The 20,341-nt window shown below is 38.4% G+C and overlaps 1 non-coding gene across 1 annotated transcript; it reads right to left on the bottom strand.

Annotated features, from left to right (window-relative positions):
• Positions 1-2,829: 2,829 nt before the first annotated feature.
• Positions 2,830-2,935, bottom strand: LOC121998921. Its single transcript, XR_006116703.1, has one exon. It is a non-coding gene; the product is annotated as a small nucleolar RNA R71 (small nucleolar RNA).
• Between the last annotated feature and the right edge of the window lie 17,406 nt (positions 2,936-20,341).

The raw sequence follows: 20,341 nt of genomic DNA, 5'->3' as shown, positions 1-20,341 counted from the left end.
GGGTGTGTCTCTTAGACACAACCATGTCTACTCTCCATAGAAGAACAAGTCATGATCATGTCAATTGACACGACTGTGTGAACCTGACCTATCATATTCAAGGTGGGACGTGTATTTGGCACAACCTATCAATTTGGTCAAGAGGATCCGAGGAGAGGACATGCCATTTGACACGACCTGTCAATTTGGCCCAAAGGATCTGAGGATAGGCCGTGCCATTTGACATGACCGTGTGATGTTGAAAGAAGACATTCATGCTATGGCTGTGTCATTTAACACAGCTATGTGCGAAGCCATGCTTAAAAAAAATGAAGCGTGGCACGATCGTGTCATTTTGACATGGCCATGCCAGACTAGCCGAGCCTAACACATCTTGGTCGTGTCTATAAGACATGGTCGTGGGAGGCAGCTGTGCCCACCACCTCACCCTCTTCCTCCTCGTTTCCTTTTCAACTCTTTCTTTCTCTTTCCAATCTCAACTTTCCTTTATCCTTAAGCCTAAGCAAGAGCTAACGATCCTCCTCTTCCTCTACATCTCCGTCTCCATCTCAAATTTCTCCTCCAAAGTTCTCAGATCTCTTTTTCTTAAGACCTAGATCTAGATCTAGATCTAGATCTAAGAGTTCTCACCTCTTTCTTTTCCTTCAAGATTTCCATTCTTCTCCAAGATCTTCTCCTCTCTCTCTCTCATGATCCCTTCTCATTTCTTCAAAAACACTCCCTTCCTTCTTTAATAATCACTCTCCCCTACTTTTCTTTCAATTTTGTCTAATATTTTGAAAAGGATCCGATGTGGAAGTGGAAGATCTAGTGGATGAAATGATTCAAGAAAGGACAAGGATAAAGGGAAGACTTCTTCCAAGGACAAGGGCAAATGGCTTTCACATGATGAAAGTAACAATAACGAATATGACATTATTTTTAGAAATATTGAGCAAAAGTCTAGATTTGATTCTCTTGTTACTTGAAAATTAGCTTGCACTAGATATTTGGACTCTACTACTATGGAAGTCTAGAAATTAAAGAGGATATAGATTGGTTAATTAGTGTCTTTGAATGGAATGATATGATGTACTCGTACCAACCAACTTATCCCCACCTTATCCTAGAGTTTTTAATCTCAATAGAGACCCATTTTTCTGATTAAGACTATAATGGTAAAATCAGCTTTAGGCTAATGAATCAAGAATTTTAGTGGACTTTTAGAGTGTTTAGGATTGGATCCGAAGAGGTTGTAGGTCGTTTCCATCATCTCCTTTGACTCCAAAAGCTTAGGATTGGATCCGAACACCACTCGACAACTTGGATAAGCTTTTCTCCCTTCTCTCTTTAGATTGGGTTTTAAGCTTTCAATTTCAATGTCTTTGGATTCATTTCTTCCGGTCATAGAGTAGATCTCATGGCTCTAGGATTGAGAGAGTAGTGATGTAAAATTAATGTATACTCTTTGGATTTGCCATTTTTTTTTCCATATGATATTACTTATGTCTTGTATTTATTTGATCTTATGTGTGAATGACGTGTTTGTACTTAAATCTTATGTATGATTGAATAATTATATTAATTTATTTACCCTATAGAGGAGATACTATAGATCGTGTGATTAGGGGGCCCTAGTGACAAAGATATCTCTTTAATCGGACATCTTGAACACCGCCTTGAAGGGAAGGATAATTCTCTACAAGGAAGTATGGAATTAGGCTTAATGGGTTATCTCTATATCTATGTTATCAAGTGTTTAGTGCATCCTTATGAATATATGACTAGGGGGCCCTAGGGACAAGGATATCTCTTGAACCAGGCTTCCTAGGGACCATTTCCATCTGGTAATATTTGATACCAATAGAGATAGCACTCCACCACAACTATCGCGAGATAGCGTTAGAATTGAATTAAAATTTCCTACATGTATATAGGGATAGAGGATGGGTAATAGGTGATTCCTAATATATTGATTAGCATCACAATGAAACTGAGCTCCTAGAACACTTTCCTCAACCAAGTTTCCTCAACCAAAATCTCTTTACTCTTCCTCTCTCTCTCTACTTACTTCTCTCTATATTAGTGCAAAGATTCTCAATTCCCGATCATTTAGCTAATTCATCGTGATTGATCTTTAGTGCTTATATCCAGTCTTTATGGGTTTGATATCTTTTAGCACATGATAATAATTGTGTGTACTTGCAGATTGTAAACATCAAATTTTTGGTGCTGTTATTGAGGATTGTGCATATAACATTAGTAGATAAACGCTAGAGTTAGTCTAAACTTTATTTTTACTTTTTATTTTTGTAAATATTTTATGTAATTTTTGTTCTACGTTTACATTGTATTTTCTTATTTTTATTTATGCAATTTCTTTCTAGCACTTTAATCTTGCAATTTGTATCTTGCCTTGTGAATACTTGCTTTTACAATTTGCACTTTCAAATTAGCAAATTAATTAACCAAATAAGAATAGTTCAAAGACCTCTAAAAGACTACCTGTGCCCAATTCAGCAAGGGAATTGGGTCTTATCGAACCACTAGGAATTTGTACTCCCAACTTTACTCTTGATCTAGCTTTTATCTTTAAAAATTCAAGAAGATTAGTTTGGAGGGTCAAAATCAGAAAATCCTTATTCACATTTAATAGAGCTCTATAGATATTGTAACATAATGAAGCATGAAGGAGCCTCACTGACTCAATTTTGTTAATGATTTTCTCTTTTAGACTCAGAGGGGTCACAAACGTTTGGTTGAATACCTTGCAACCTAGAAGTATTAAGACTTGGGATGAATTATAGCAAATGTTTTTGAACAAATATTTTCCCAAAAGAAAGACAACACATCTCAGGAATCAAATTTTACACTTTGAATAAAAGGAAGGAGAAACATTATGCCAAGCATGGGATAGATTCTTAACACTTTTATATCAATATCCACACCATGAGGTTGAGGACTGGTTGATTATCCATATATTTTACATAGGGATATTTTTTCAGAACAAGAATCAGTTGGATTGGGCTACTCGAGGTTCTTTGCTAAACAAAAGTTTGAATGAAGCTTACGAACTAATCAACCGGGTAGTGACAAACCTCAATGAATTGTCAAGAGAAAACCTAATTACTCTCTCATTGTGAATTATGAAAGTTAAAAGATTGGAAGTAGAGCTTAATGAAAATGGGGAACAGAGTCAAAAGAGTAGTGGAACTCGAAGCCTTTCGGATGAAGACTTTCATTTTCATCATGAAGATTTTGAGGAACTATTTCCTTGGTGTAGTGGAACCCTGACACAGATGCTAGATTTTATGCTTCTCCAATGGAAGAAATTATGGATAAGAACTATAAAGATGCTTTAGGTAGAGATGGATGTAACAACGTCGACCTACTCCTACTAACATTAGAAGATCCTATAAACGAAAGTTTGAATTGGGGAGAAGTAGTGGAGGACATGCAAAGAATCCTTGGACTAGTACCAGAATATGAGCAGATAAAGATATCTGAGCAGAATTCAATTGTGCCTAAAATTTTAAGTGGAACTTAAAACTCTGTCATCTAACCTCATATATGAATTTCTTGGGTCGAATTCCACCTTTCTTGTAATAATTAATGCAAATCGGACTGAGTTGGAGACCAAAAAGCTAATTAAAGAGTTGATCTTGCATAGGAAAATGATTGGATACACCATTGATAACATCAAAGGAGTTAGTCCTTCTTTATGTATGCACAAAATTTTATTAGAAGAAGATCACAAATACTCGGTGGAACATCAAAGGAGATTAAACCCTGATATGAAAGAGGTGATTAGAAAAGAGGTGTTAAAGCTACTAGATGCAGGAATCATATACTCAATTTTTGACAGTGAACGAGTAAGTCCAATACATGTAGTTTTGAAAAAAGGGGGGATGAAAATAATCAAAAATGAAAGTAATGAATTGGTCCCAACTAGAACAGTTACCGGATGGCAGATGCACATTGATTATCAGAAGTTAAACAAAGAAACTCGAAAGGATCATTTGCCCCTCCCCTTTATTGATCAGATGCTTGAGAGGCTAGCCAAACATTCTTATTTCTGCTATTTGAATGGGTATTCTTGGTTGTATGCTTGGTTCTATCAGATTCTGATATATCTCCACGATCAAGAGAAAACCACTTTACATGCCCTTATAGAACTTTTGCTTATCGTCGAATGCCTTTTGGATTGTGTAATGGTCCCACCACTTTCCAATGTTGTATGATGGCTATTTTCTCAGATATGATAGAAAGACAGAATGGAAGTATTTATGGATGCCTTCTCAGTGTATGGAACTAGTTTCGATTCTTGCCTATTCAATCTTTCTAAAGTTCTTTGGAGATGTGAAGAAGTAAATTTGGTTCACAATTGGGAGAAATGTCACTTCATGATAAAAGAAAAAATAGTATTAGGACACAAAATTTTAGAACATGGAATAGAGGTTGATCAAGCAAAGGTAGAAGCAATCGAGAGACTTCCTCTACCAATCAATGTGAAGGAAGTGAGGAGTTTCTTGGGCATGTCAGATTTTATTTAAGATTTATAAAGAAATTCTCTAAAATCTCTAAGCCATTGACTAATCTTTTGATTAAGGATACAGAATTCTATTTTGATGAACATTTCTTTGAAGCCTTCAAGAAATTCAAAAGCGCCCTTATTACTGCCCCATTAATTCAAGCACCGGATTGGAAACTTTGATTTGAAATAATGTCCGACTCTAGTGATTTTGTTGTAGGAGTAGTATTAGGGTAGAGGAAAGATAAAAAAACTACATGACATTCACTATGCCAATAAGACTTTGGATGAAGCCCAAATAAATTATGCCACTACAGAAAAAGAATTATTGGCAATGGTTTTTGCATTTGATAAATTTAGATCATACTTGGTGGGTTTGAGAGCCATAGTCTATATGGATCATGTGGCCATATGGTATTTGCTTAGTAAAAAATATGCCAAACCATGGCTTATTAGATAGATATTGCTTCTTTAAGAGTTTAACTTAGAAATAAGAGATAAGAAAGAAGCAGAAAATATGGTAGTGGATCACTTATCTAGAATATGGCATGATGGACAAAGAGATCCGGAGAATGATTTACCTATTAATGATTTTTTTCGGATGAACATCTTTTATCCATATCTAGTGCAAAGGCATCGTGGTATGCATATATTGCAAATTACCTTGTCAGCAAGGTTATTCCACCAAATCTATCTTACCAACATAAAAAAAAATTCTTCTCTGATGTTAAGTATTATGTATGGGATGAGCCTCTCCTTTACAAGAAATGTGACGATGCAATCTACCGAAGATGTGTTTTTGAATAGGAAATTAAGGAAATTCTGTTCCATTATCATTCATTATCTTATGGTGGACATTTGGGAATTGTAAAAACAACCAAGAAAATTCTTCAGGCCAGATTATTTTGGCCATAATTATTCAAGGATGCAAGGGAGTATATTCAATCTTGTGATTGGTGTCAGAATATGGGAAACATCACCAAGAGACATGAGATGCCTCTAAATTGTATTCTTGAAGTCGAATTATTTGATGTTTGGGGAATATATTTCATGTGACCTTTTCCTTCATTATGCAAAAATAATTACATTCTAGTTGCGGTTGACTATATGTCTAAATGGGTGGAAGCTATCACTTCCCCTACCTGTGATGCTAGAATCGTAATTAAATTGTTTAAGAAGATAATCTTTACTCAATTCAAAGTCCCTAGAGTAGTTAGAAGTGATGGAGGGTCTCATTTTATTGAAAAGCCATTTGATAACTTAAGAAATATGGGATTAGTCACAAGATTGCAACACCATATCATCCGCAGACTAGTGGGCAAGTGGAAATTTCCAATAGAGAGGTCAAAGCGATATTGGAAAAGACATTATTTGTATCTCAAAAGGATTGGTCCCTAAAATTAGATGAAGCTTTATGGGAATATCGAACTACTTACAAGACTCCAATTGGAATGACTCTATTTCGGCTAGTCTATGGGAAGCCGTGTCATATTTCAGTGGAATTGGAATACAAGGCTTATTAGGCAATACAACGCCTCAATTTTGACTTGAAGGCAGTTAGAGAGAAAAGGAAACTCCAACTAAATGAATTGGATAAATTATGGATGGATGCATATGAACACCCTAGGTCTTATAAAGAAAAAACAAAGAAATGGTATGATCAATATATCATACAACAAGAATTCAAAGGAGACCTAGTATTATTATTCAACTATAGATTGAAACTTTTCCTTGGGAAGTTAAAGTCGTGGTGGATGGGACCATTCAAAATTCAAAAAGTATATTCATATAGAGCAGTTGATATTTGGAATGAGGAATTCGGACAATGGAAGGTAAATGGACAACAATTAAAAAAGTATTTCCTTGGAACACCAATTAATGGAGAGGAGAGGCTATATTTTTCTGAGCCAAGCCCTCTAGAGTGAATTAAAAGGGGCCAAGCTCATGACCATAAACGAGCACTACTTGGGTGGCAATCCAGGATTTTTTTTTTCATTTTAGCTTTCACTTTTATTGTAATCTAATTCATGTTTAATTTTGTTTTTAGGATTTGGAAGAATAATGAACTCTAGAGAGGGGGAACATCTATTAAGGCTGTGTTGAAAGACACGATTGTGCCTGCTTTGTCATGGTAGGCACCACACGACAGTGTGATTACACACGACCGTGTGAGCCAACCCGAGGCCAATATGGGGGTAGCCGTGTGATTTCACACGGTCGTGTGAGCCAACTCGAGGCCATTACAGGGTTGGCCATGTGATTTCACATGGCCGTGTGAGCCAACCTGAGGCCAACACGTGGTTGGCCGTGAGAATTCACACGGTCGTGTGACCCAGAGATACACAACCCAAGCCCAATTTACTTATAGCTAGGGCACGGGTGTGGGGATTTTACATGGCCGTGCCGTCGCCACAACCATCTCCCAACTCCTCTCATTTCCTCTTGTTCCAAAAGTCCTCCATTTGCCTCCTTCAACCTTCATCATTCACTTCCCCCTCACTTTTTAGAGTTCTCACCTCACCTTGGACTCGGCCTCTTCGTCATCTATGATGTTGAATCGGCTAAAGAAGGGACTTAGCTCCATGAAGGAAGACAATCCCAAAAATAAAGGCAAGGAGAAGATTGATTCTTTAAGGGAGCCAAATGCTCACTTCAAGGGTATGCTAAACAACTTTGGTATCATCTTTAGTAGTGATGAATAAAATCTTCGATATGATTTATTGTTGAAATGTTCCATCTTGTGCACTAGATTTATAGATTATGAAACTCTAGATGTTCTAGATTTATGAGATGATATTAATTGGTTTTTTGAGAGGATAGGATGGAATAACTTCATGAGCATGAAATACCCGACATACCCTAGAGTAGTTTTGGAAATCTTAAGCTCCATTAGTATTCATAACATTCGAGGGGGAGGGAAAATTATGTTCTATTTATTCATTGATGACTATGAATGGACCTTTGATGATTTTAATGCATTCTTGATTTTCCATATGACAGAACAACAATAATACTTCCTAGATTCGATAATTCAAATATATGGGGGGGTTAATTAGTGAGCAATCAATCCACACTCATCAAAGAATACTAGTATCATTAATCAAATTTTCCATTATTTTCAATTGGTAATGAGAAATATGATATTTGGTCGCGGTGATAGTGAAGGAACAATGAGGCTTTCAGAATTATATTTTTTGTGGGTAATGGTGGAAAATGTTCCAATCAACTTAGGATATCACTTTCTGAAACACCTAGTAAAGTTAGGAGAACTCCCTGCACCAATCCCATTATTCTAGGGGGGATGCTTACCCGCATGGCAATAGCACTAGGCTGTGATCTTAATGGTTTAGAAATGGTGAATAATGCCCTAGCAATTGATTTAAATACATATTTGGCAATTCATATAATATGATGAGATGTTTATGACTATTGTCTTATTCTAAAAATTAATTTTTCCTTGCGATTTCCAAATCCTAATTTAACAACCATTCGTAATAAGGATAATTGGCTTTTATCTATTTCTAATAAGAACCTATTGCCTCACCTATATTAGCTATGAAAGGAATTCCTTCAAGCAGTCAAGACCTTGCTAGACTTAATTTCAATACTTTCACTCTATTTTGGGCACCCTTCATCACAACCATGCTTCACTTAATGATCTATTGAATAAACAAAAATGTATGTCAGATGAACAATTTCAATATATGCATGAGTGTTTCAAGAGAAAAGGATTTTTTAAAGAAAATGTTTGATTTTATGGATGCTCAGAGGGAAGAGATGAGGGTGAATGAAGATTTTAGGGAATTCATGAGTCAAATTCATATAATATCGACACCATGTATAAATCTCATAGATTCTTGAGCAATAGAAACAGGTGGTTTATCCCAGCACCCTCGCTAACCCGTCCCTAAGCCAACATGAAAGAGATAAATCATGGATGGCTACTATTACAGAACTGCAAGTGCACAGTTTTATCGTCAGTAATAAAAGATTATCGATCCCACATGGACTGTTGATTAAGCACTAGTTAACTTTGCACAGTGAATTATCTAGACAATCGAAGGTTAATTGGAAAATAGTGGGTGAAGGAAAAAAAGAATGTAAAGAGTAGAGAAAGAGGGAGAGTTAGATTTGGGGATGGATAGATACTAGGATTTTAGTTTCACTATGATGCTAATTAATAAACCTATGCATTATTCATCTCCTTACCTCCATTCTTATGCACATGTAGAAATTTATCGGCTATCCCTTGCAGTGGACAACCGACAGGTTAGTTAGATTAGCATCCCTTGCAATTAAATAGGAATGATTCCTATGAAGTCCGTTAGTGGGATCTACCTGTCACTAGCATCCCTCGATCATACAACATAGGAACACATGTACTACTTAATAAATATAGAGATGAGAATTACAATTGACTATGACTATCTACTTCCTTGTAGAGAATTACTTCTCCTTTCAAGATGACCCCCTAGACGTCCGTTAGCGGGGCAGCCTGTCACTGACGCCCCTCGGTCATACGATCTAGGGTATCCTTCTACGTGATCCATAATCAATCCACGTATACATTTTTGCACCATTCACACACTTCATTAAACACATAGAAGGTATAACACAAATAGAACATGACATAACACTTCATTGAATAAGGAAATATTCAAATACATAGTTCATACATCCACAATCACATCATAGCTACTTCCTATATCCTAGATCAAGAGATCTACTCTATAGCAAAGGAAACACAACCAAAGATGAAGAAAGAAGAAAACTACAACCCAATACAAAGAAGTAGAGAGAGGAGAGTGCTTATCCTTGAAGCGTTGCATCCTTGGAGGTATTCCCTTGCTCCGGAGGTGGACGGATCGGCGAAGATGTGGGTTCTAGGGCCTCCCCAAAAGGGGAGAACCCTTTCCCAAGCAATGGGGAAGAGCCCCAAGGCAAAGATGAGTGAAAAGGGGAGAAAAAACCCTTTTTATAGAGCAGTACACGAGTACCACACGGCCTGTGACACGACCATGTGGCCTCCACACGGCCTCCTTCTTCTTGCTCTCAGCCAGGGTGATACGACCGTGTGGCTCACACAACCATGTTTTTCTTTAGTTCTGGATGGGCTACATGACCGTGTGGCTCACACGACCTAGCCCTTTTTAACCTCTAGAAATGCTGCATGGCCGTGTGGCTCACATGGCCAACCACTGCTTACTCTCTGGAAGTGTTGCACGATCGTGTGGATCTCACACACCCCTTGCATGACCCTTGACATGACTCTGCATAGTTATGTCTCATTGAAACATCTTTTAGACTATTAATATGAAGTTTTCTCTGGTTGAAGTCTTCATCAAAGTTGTAGATCTTAAAGTTATCTACATTTTAATATAAAGAACAGCTCGTAACTCCAATCGAGTACAACGTTATGACCATTTTAGTTTTAGTCTACAATGTTGAAAATTCCACATGGCCTTCACACAGCCGTGTAGATTCGACACAACGTCCACACGACCCCCACACAACCTCCACACGGCCGTGTGGTTTCCATACAACCATAACATGGAAATACTTAGTTTTCGCATGCCCGTGTGAGTTCCACACAACCTAGACACTCTGGAAGCTCTAGACTTCATTTAAGCTCCATTTTTGCTCCAAATCACGTTCTATCAATCAAAACAATTAAAGAGCAGATCTCTGAACAAAATATAATGGAAGTATGACATTATAATGAAATAGAGTGCAATAAGCATAGATTATGCTAATGAAATATAAATAGATGTGCGTCAAAACATGATTAAAAGTGTATATAATCTACGCACATTAGCTACTAACCATTAGTGCAGGTGGCAAGGTATGGGGGGAGGCATGCTTGGACACACCTAGTTTTGACCCCAAGGACTCATGTGGCAACACCTCATGCTTTAACCACTGCACCGAATAGTGCTAGTATGTTTGGTGAACTTCCTTTCTGTACCTCTAGTAGCACAAAGTGAGTATTATATTGTAATGAGATAAATTTGAGTGTCAGCCTGATCTTAAGGATCTTATTTTTACTTTACTTAAGCTTAAATAGTAGATAACTCTGGAATAATCATGATTTATCTAATTTGTTTTGTACTTGGATTTCCATGGTGATTTCTTAGACCATATCTTGGTTACTAGATGATGCTTGTATCATGTAAGTTTGTTTGAAAAAAATCAAAATATCCCTACCTTTGTTAGTGCTACATCTATAAGCACCAAAAAACTTTCTATGATAAATTCAAGTGTTGTACAATGTAATCACCTTGAGAAAAGAAAAAAAAGGAGGATAAGGGATATAAAAATAGTTTCGAAAATGGAAACTAACAAGTTACCTATTTGAGACCAAGTTAGATTACTGAGAAAATACATGTTATGTTTCTCTTGATGTCAAGCACGCCTTTGAGACCTTGGGTAGACTAAGAAATATGAACAAAGTGTGTAACAATTAAGTATCTATCACTGGGAACACTAGAAATTCATTTGGATGATGACTTGACTATGATTAGGGATTAAAACTTGAAGAGCTTGGTTCACTTATTGTATTGCGCACAAGAACTTATGTTTAGGCCATACTTAGGTTACTCTATAATCATGCTCACCAATGAAACTAGTTTATAAAGATGGATTGATGTACTAGATATTATGCATTATATGAGCACATGAATCTAGATTGCAACATTTTGCTTGAGGAAAAGCAAAGGTTCAAGTCTGGGGGTGTGATGTGCATAGATTATATATACTTTTATGCATATTTTAACGCACATTCACTTACTTTATTTGAGTATGTTCTATGCATTTTCACCCCTCTTTGTCATATTTTTAGCATAATTATTCTCTTTGTTTAAGATCTGGTCTTGTTTAGTTTTCTATTAATAGGATGCATTTTCAAAGAAAAAATAGTGTTGAAACGTGCTTCAGAGAGACAAAAGAAGAAGAGCAGAGCTTGTCTATGTAGTTTCACACTACCGTAGCTCTTCACTTGTGGGCAGGCAAAGCATGGCCGTGCCAAAGGGCATGACCGTGCCACTCAACTAGAGAAGAGCCAAGCTTCAGTATTATGGTTTTACATGGCCATGCCACTCCACCAGAGCACAATCAAACTAATGCTGTGTAATTTCACATGGCCATGTCAAACTTCCAGTGGAGAAGCAAGGGCGGGTCGTGCCACATAACCAGAGACAATCCAGGGTATGGCTGTGCCATTCCAGAAGAACGGTTTCACACTCTAGCTGTGCCAATTGGCATGGCTATGCCATCTCAACAGAGCCTTTTCAAGCTCTGGCCATGACAAAAGGCATGACCGTGACATGAGCCATGTGCAGGGCCATGTCAAGCTTTATAAAAAGGGGAGTTCTTCCTCTTTTCAAGGGAGAAAGGTTTTCCCTCTTGGGAGACCAATCTTGGTCTAGATCTATGCCTTCTCTGTGCTCTAATCAAAGATCCGAAACCATTTCCATCATCTCCTTCGACTCCAAAAGCTTAGGATTGGATCCGAACACCACTCGATGACTTGGATAAGCTTTTCTCCCTTTTCACTTTATATTGGATTTTAAGCTTTTAATTTTAATGTATTTGGATTCATTTCTTCCTATCATGGAGTAGATCTCATTGTTCTAAGATTGAGAGAGTAGTTGTGATGTAAAATTAATATATACTCTTTGGATTTGCCAATTTCTTTTCCATATGATATTGCTTATGCCTTGTATTCATTTGATCTTATGTGTGAATGGTGTGTTTATGCTTAAATCTCATCTATGATTGAATAATTGTATTGATTTATTTACCCTATAGAGGAGATGCTCTAGATCGTGTGACTAGGGGGCCCTAGTGACAAGGGTATTTCTTTAACTAGACATCTTGAGCATCGCCTTGAAGGGGAGGATAATTCTCTACAAGAAAGTATAGAATTAGACTTAATGGGTTATCTCTATATCCATGTTATCAAGTGTTTAGTGTATCCTTGTGAATGTATGATTGGGGGGCCCTAGTGACAAGGGTATCCCTTGAACCAGACTTCCTAGGGACCACTTCTATTTGGTAGCATTTGATACCAATAGAGATAGTACTCCATTACAACCATCATGGGGTAGTGTCAAAATTGAATTAAAATTTCCTACATGTGTATAGAGGATGGGTAATAGATGATTTCTAATACATTGATTAGCATCACAACAAAAATGAGCTCCTAGAACGCTTTCCTTAACCAAGTTTCCTCCAACTAAACTCTCTTTACTCTCCCTCTCTCTCTACTTACTTCTCTCTACTTTAGTGCAAAGATTCTCTATTCCTGATCATTTAGCTAATTCATCATGATTGGTCTCTAGTGCTTATATCCAATCCTTTTGGATTCAATATCTTTTATTATTTGATGATAATCATTGTGGCAAAAGGCGAATACGCTGGCCCCCAGCGCCCCTGCCAACTCATCCCAAGACCAACACAGAGGAGGTAAATCACGGGCGGCTACTAGCCTTTGGAATAGTGACTAGTACATAAGAGAGGTATACTTGATGATAATCATGCACTTACAGATTGTATACATCAACCTCCCTCTCCTCCACCATATTGATTTTATCGGGATGATGAAAAATTTAAGTCGGAGAGTTGTACATAGTCTTATTTTTCCTTGCATTCCAATTCATTTCTGTTGAATTTTGCTTATTTTCATGTCAGTTTTCAGTTGAGTGCAATTTTTCTTTAGTTGCTTTGACTGTCTTGCTGGTTATATTTGTGGCATTTTGAGAATATCAATCTTCACCTTGTTGTTGGCTTGTCCAATAGCAAAACTGTTAACACATTTATTTCTTAATTCATGTTGCTGTAAGAGATAGTACTAGTATGTTTGCTGAACTTCTCTTCTCTATTTCTAGTATCATGAAGTGTGCATTGTATTGTAATGAGATAAATTTGAGTATTTGTCTAATCTTAAGGATCTCATTTTCACTTTGCTTAAGCTTGAATAGTAGATAATTCTATAATAGTCATGATTCTTCTAATTTGTTTAGTACTTAGATTTCTATGGTGATTTCTTAGACCACATATTGGTTATTAAATGATGCTCGTACCATGTAAGCATATTTGGAAAAATTAAAATATCCCTACATTTGTTAGTGCTACATTTAAAACACAAATTTTTTTTATATATAATTCAAGTGTTGCACAATGCAAACATTCCGAGAGAAAAAAATAAAAAAATAGAATAAGGGATATAAAAAATAGTTTCACAAGTGGAAACTAGTAACTTATCCCTTTGAGACTGAGTTAGGTGTTGGTGCAAGGAGCACTAGACGATCAAATCAGAGTTTTGATAATGGAAAAGAGTTCTAAGTTAAGTGTTATTGTTGTTCTAACAAGTTGAACTAAGTGTGCAGAAAAGTCCTAAGTGATCTTAGATAAAGTGAAAGTCTTAGTTGAAGCTAGGCAAAAGGAGGAAAGTCCTACCTGAAATTAGACAATGAAGTCCTAGTCCGAAGGATTGGGCAAAGTCTTGGTGGGTTGAGGATGTTAGGTGAAATCTTAGGGTTGAGGATGCTAAGTGAAAGTCCTAGGGATCGCGGATTCCAGGGGAAAGACTGAACAGGTCGAGGATTGAACGTTCAACAGAAAGTCCTAATGACTCAGACGTTGAGTAAAAGTCTAAATTATCTGGAGGACCGATTTGGCAAAAGGTAAATTCTTCTGAGAGGAGTAGGTGAGGGCGCGATCCCCGAAGAGGGAATAGTAGGCGTCGGTTCCATCTAGAGTTTCAACGAAATTCAAAGTTAGGACTAGACAGTCCGGAGGCTGTTAAAATTATTCATTATATATTATTGTCTCGACCAACTCTTTTTCACAGGAAGACTAAGATGGAAAAGGGCGGTCTGGGCGCCTGAGTAAGCTTCGACGAAGGAGCACCCCCGGGCGAGTGCCTGGCTAGGTGTAACGACTGCCCCTTCTGAAACCCTAACTTAGAGCACGGATGTCACTCTTTTCATACCTTCTAAAGACTTCATCATTTTTGCACTTCGCTCGATTAAGAAAATCTAATCTGAACTTGTTTCGACTGTTAAGCCATGGTTTAGAGCGAAGCAGAGCTAAGAGAAATATAGATGCTGAGGGGTCTGGGCCATGTGACCCTAACCAGCCCTGTGGCCCTACCCATGAAGGGGCATGCTATGGCCATGTGGTGATGACCGACCATGTGGCCTTTCTAGACCCAAGTTTGGGCACGACCGTGTGTACCACACGGTAGTGTAAGGCCTCTCCTGCTGGAGCAGGGCACGACCATGTGGCTTCCACACGGCCGTGTCACCTCGGCTGTGACGAAGGGGTGCACGACCGTGTGAAACCACATGGTCGTGTCATCTTACCCGAGAAGGAGAGGTGCACGGCCGTGTGCTTCACACGACCATGTCACCTTGACTGAGACCAAGAGGAATGTGCGGTCGTGTGAAGCCACACGGCCGTGTCACTCCGGTTGACAGGAAGAGGTGCACGACCGTGTGAAACCACACTGCTGTAGCACCCTGGCCGAGAGGGAGTAGGTGATGGCCGTGTGAATCCACACGACCATGTCACCCTGGCCGAGAGGGAGCAAGTGAGGGTCGTGTGAATCCACACGGCCGTGTCATGGGCTGTGCAAGGGTCACACACAACACTATAAAGGAGGTTGGTTCTCCCCTTTGTACTCCCTCTTGGCTTACCGTTCTCTCCCATTTCTTTAGGGAGAGTCTTTGACATGCTAATTACTAACAAACTTTCAATTTCATCATACACAATTCTTAATAGTATTTTTATACTAAGCGGGATAAGAAAATAGGTCCATCAGTACCAAAATCTAACACATTCCATGCACTAGTAAGTTCCAAGATCACTTCCCACTGTTCCGTCACACACACCAGCAAACATCGTTCCTGCTGCCCCTCCTTACTGGAGCTTTCCTTTACCTTTATCTGCAGTATAAGGAAAAGTAATCTATAAGCAAACACTTAGTATGTACCTTCTACTCACAAAATAATGATTAAAAAGGGAAAACATGCTTTGCAAAACTGCTTGAAAGAACACAAAACATGCACTCAATAATTACTCATGCTAAAACCCGTAATTTGGAAATATGTACATGACATATATTTTTAAATAGACTCATCATACAAACATCAACAATTTTAAATAGGATTATCATGAGACGTCAACATAAAACCCTACTTGTATTGAAAATAAGTAATGAAAACCATAAACTTTGCCATGCAATAGAGTTCATCAAAACTGCACCTTATAGTCTCTAATTCCCAAATTTAAGAATAGCACTTAAATAAACAATGAACTTGGGAAAACTTCATATTACATACTAGTGAAGTAATAATCAACTTGCTTTGGGCCCGACATTGTACCACTTTGCGTACACCCTTAAAAAGATCCGAGGTAGCTAATCCCGAACCTATTAAGGTCCTACTAGGCGATCTAGGGGCCTATGGGCGATCTAGGAGCCTACCCATGGACCTTGTGTCCAGTACATGCTATCTTAAAGTAAAATACTTTCTTTTTAATACTTCTTTTTTATACTTGCACTAACTTGTCATTTCAACAAACACCTTGTGTGCACTTAATCCCTTACACTTATAGGGAAGCACCTTGGGGCACTTGATTATGCTTCTTAGTCCCAAAACTTAATGGGAAGCAAATCAAATACTCTAAACGTGCTCTTAATCCCAAACTTTAGAGGGCATCTTACAATTATAACATCTATCTCCTTTAACATACATAAAACATATCATGGCATGAATCTACTTTTAACTTACATAGATACATACTACAATATGCATCGACGAAGCAACTTATACAACAGGTGAGAAGTACTTACATCCTTTCGCTAGATCTTACTGTTATAGAGGGTGTAGGGAAGAAAATCCTCTCTTGAACATCTTAATCTCAAAAACCCTTTTCAGCACGTACTACTTCCTTGGGAGAGACCCTCCCCTTAGATTCTCCCCTTGAAAACCTTAAGAATTGAAGCCTTAGGGTTCCTTGGCCGAAACTTGAAAGGGGGTAGAAGAGAATTTTGGCTAGGGAAAGGAATAGAAGATGAAAACTAGGGTTTTCTCTCATCCATCCCCTTTTATACTAAGTGAAAGTTGAAACATCTCCTCCCACAAAATCTGCTTATAAGGAATTATTTCCTATTGGCAATGTGATGCTTTACCACCACCTAATGACTACTTAAACTAATTTCAAGTAAGAGGTCTAGGGTTTAATCCTTGCCCAGACCATTTATGATTGTATTTTTATTTCTTTTTCTCTTCTTCTACTTCTTTTTGCTTTATTTAAATAGAGGAAATTTATGGGCGTTACAATCCCTCATACCTTATAAAAAGTTCATCCTCAAACTTAGAATAATTGTGGATACTTCTGTCTCATGTCATCCTTGCGTTCCCATATCGCCTCTTCATATTGTTGACTTTGCCACACACTTTTACTAACGGTATTTCTTTGTTCCTCAGCTTCTTAACTTCTCGATCTATTATCTGAATAGGTCGACTTTCATAACTGAAATCCTCTTGAACTTGTACCGTTTGTGATTCAATCACTTAGTTTGTATTGGGAACATACTTCTTCAGCATTGAGACATGAAATACATTATGAACAGCTGATATTTCCTGAGGTAGTTCCAACTCATAAGCTACCTTGCCAACTCTTTTGGTGATCAAGTATGACCCCCACATATCGTGGACTCAACTTTCCTTTCTTCCCAAACCGCATCACTCCTTTCATAGGAGCTACTTTGAAGAACACTGAGTCCCTAACCTCAAATTCCAGTGGTCTACGACGCACATCCACATAGCTTTTCTGCTAGCTCTGAGCAGTTTCTATTCTCTGGCGAATGTTCTGAATAGCTTTGGTGGTGTCTTCGATGGGTCTGTCTGGAGTCTCATTTCTTCCTTTTCACCACCTTCATACCAACAAATAGGAGATCTACATCTCTTCCCATATAGAGCCTTATAGGGTATCATTCTGATAGTAGCTTGATAGCTATTATTGTATATGAATTCTGCTAAGCATAGGTATCGACACCAGCTCCCCTTGAAATACAAGGCACAAGCCCGTAGCATATCCTCTAAAATTTGGTTCACCCGTTCTATTTGCCCTTCAGTTTGAGGATGAAATATAGTGCTGAATCGTAACTTAGTGCCAAGAGCTCTCTGAACACACTCCCAGAAGTGTGAAGTAAAACGACCATCTTTATCAGAAATTATGATTTTGGGAACTCCATGCAATCTGATGACCTTTTTCACATACAATTGTGCTAACTGCTCAATAGAGTAGGATGTTCTAATTGCTAGGAAATGAACAGACTTGGTCAATTTGTCTACTATTACCTAGATAGCATCATAACTGATCGTAGTTCTGGGTAATCCTGCTATAAAATCCATAGATATATCTTTCCACTTCCACTCTAGGATCTGGATAGGCTGCAAAATTCCGCCTGGTCTCTGATGTTCTGCTTTAACCCGTTGACACATCAGACAGGTACTGATGTATCTGGCAACATCTTTCTTCATTCTAGACCACCAGAAGCATTCCTTTAAATCTTGGTACATCTTGGTGGAACCAGGATGCATTGCATAGGGTGTTCTATAGGCTTCATCTAGAATTTTCTTTCGCAGTTCTTCTTGATTAGGGACATAAAGACGATTACCAAAATATAGCATCTCACGGTCTGATATTCGAAAATCACCATTTTCTCCTTCTTGTATTCCCTGCTTGATCTTCTGAATATTAGGATCTTCATCATGCCCTTTCTGTATATCGTCAAGCAAGGTTGACACTAGTGTCAAAGTAGAGAGCTGCCCAGTAATAATTTCTAGCCCAAAATTTACTACTTCCTTCCATAGGGGTTGTGATATGATAGATAAGGACAATAGAGTTGCGCAAGATTTTCTACTTAGCGCATCTGCCACCTTGTTCACCTTCCCTGGATGGTAGAGGATTTCACAATCATAGTCTTTGACTAACTCAAGTCATCTCCATTGTCTCATGTTTAGGTCTTTCTGAGTGAAGAAATACTTTAGACTCTGGTGATCTGTGTAAATCTTGCACTAAGTTTCATATAAGTAGTGCCTCCAGACTTTGAGAGCGAAGACTACTGCTGCTAACTCGAGGTCATGAGTGGGATAGTTCTTCTCATAATCTTTGAGTTGTCTCGAGACATAGGCAATGACTCTGCCATTCTGCATCAGTACAGCTCCGAGTCCCAATTTAGAAGCATCGCTATACATATCAAAGCTCTCGCCATTTTCTGGAAGAGTCAGGATTGGAGCACTGGTCAGTCTCCTTTTTAGTTCAATGAAACTATTTTCACAATCCTCTGTCCACTCAAATTTTCTTTTCTTTCTGGTAAGTGTTGTCAATGGAGAGTCAATCCTTGAGAAGTTCTCAACAAATTTCCTATAATAGCCTGCTAATCCAAGGAAACTTCTGATTTCACTGACATTCTTGGGTCTATTCCAGTTACTCACAACTTCTATTTTTGTCGGGTCTATCATGACCCCATCCTTGGAAATAATGTGACCTAGGAAGGATACATGATTGAGCTAGAACTCACACTTAGAGGACTTCGCGTACAACTGTCTCTGTCAAAAAAATATGTAATACCATCTTTAGATGTTCAACATGTTCTTCCTGACTTTTGGAGTATATAAGAATATCGTCTATAAAGACGATTACAAACTTATCCAAATACACTTTGACACTCTGTTCATCAGATCCATAAAGGTAGCCGGAGCGTTTGTCACTCCAAAAGGCATGACTACAAACTCGTAGTGTCCATACCTCGTTCGGAATGCCGTCTTAGAAACATTATCTGCCCTCACTTTCACTTGATGATATCCGGACCACAAGTCTATCTTGGAAAAGACTGTGGCTCCCTTTAACTGATCAAATAGATCATCAATCCTCGGCAAGGGATACCTGTTCTTGATTGTTGCTTTGTTCAGTGCTCGGTAGTCCACACACATTCGCATGGACCCGTCCTTTTTCTTTACGAACAACATCGGAGCTCCCCATGGTGAGTGACTAGGGTGAATGAAGCCCTTGTCGAGTAGCTCCTATAACTGTCCCTGAAGTTCTTTCAATTCTACCGGAGCCATGCGGTAGGGTGTTTTTAAGATTGGATGAGTACCAGGGATGAGTTCAATCTCAAATTCAATTTCCCTATCCGACGCTAAACCTGGCAACCCATCGGGAAACACTTCTGGGTAGGAACACACGACTCTAATTTCCTCTAGCTCTTGATTTCTTTCTTGCTGGGTATTAACCACATGAGCTAGAAACCCAGCACATCCATCAGCTAACATCTTTTGAGCTTTCAGGGCCGATAAAAATTTCTGGGTTCTCTTCTTTGAATCTCCGATGAACTCAAACTTAGACTCTGCCTTAGGTTGGAATAAAACCCTTTGCTTACGACACTCGATGGAAGCACCATACTTGCTCAGGAAGTCCATCCCAAAAATAACATCATAATCAGACATGTTCAGCAAGATCATATTACTGTATAGTTCTCTGTCTGAAATTTTGACTGGCACAGCTTGTAGCCAGTGCGTAGATGTCATTATCTCTCCGAGGGTAGTGTCGTCAAGAATTGTTCTCTTAGGACCTTCGGTGGTATACCTATTCTTTCAGCGAATACTATAGAGACAAACGAATGGGTTGCCCCGGTATCAAATAACACAGTTGTATATTGATTAAAAATACATATCTGACCTATGACAACGGTGGAGGCGTTTGCTACCTCCTCTCTGGTAAGGGAGAAAACTCGAGCATTTTTAGAACTTGGTGGAGCTT

Source organism: Zingiber officinale, chromosome 6A (genome assembly GCF_018446385.1).
Source record: "Zingiber officinale cultivar Zhangliang chromosome 6A, Zo_v1.1, whole genome shotgun sequence".
In the NCBI taxonomy this organism is placed as follows: domain Eukaryota; kingdom Viridiplantae; phylum Streptophyta; class Magnoliopsida; order Zingiberales; family Zingiberaceae; genus Zingiber; species Zingiber officinale.
Note: the sequence above shows the minus strand (reverse complement) of the source record. Positions and strands in the feature narration are given on the sequence as shown.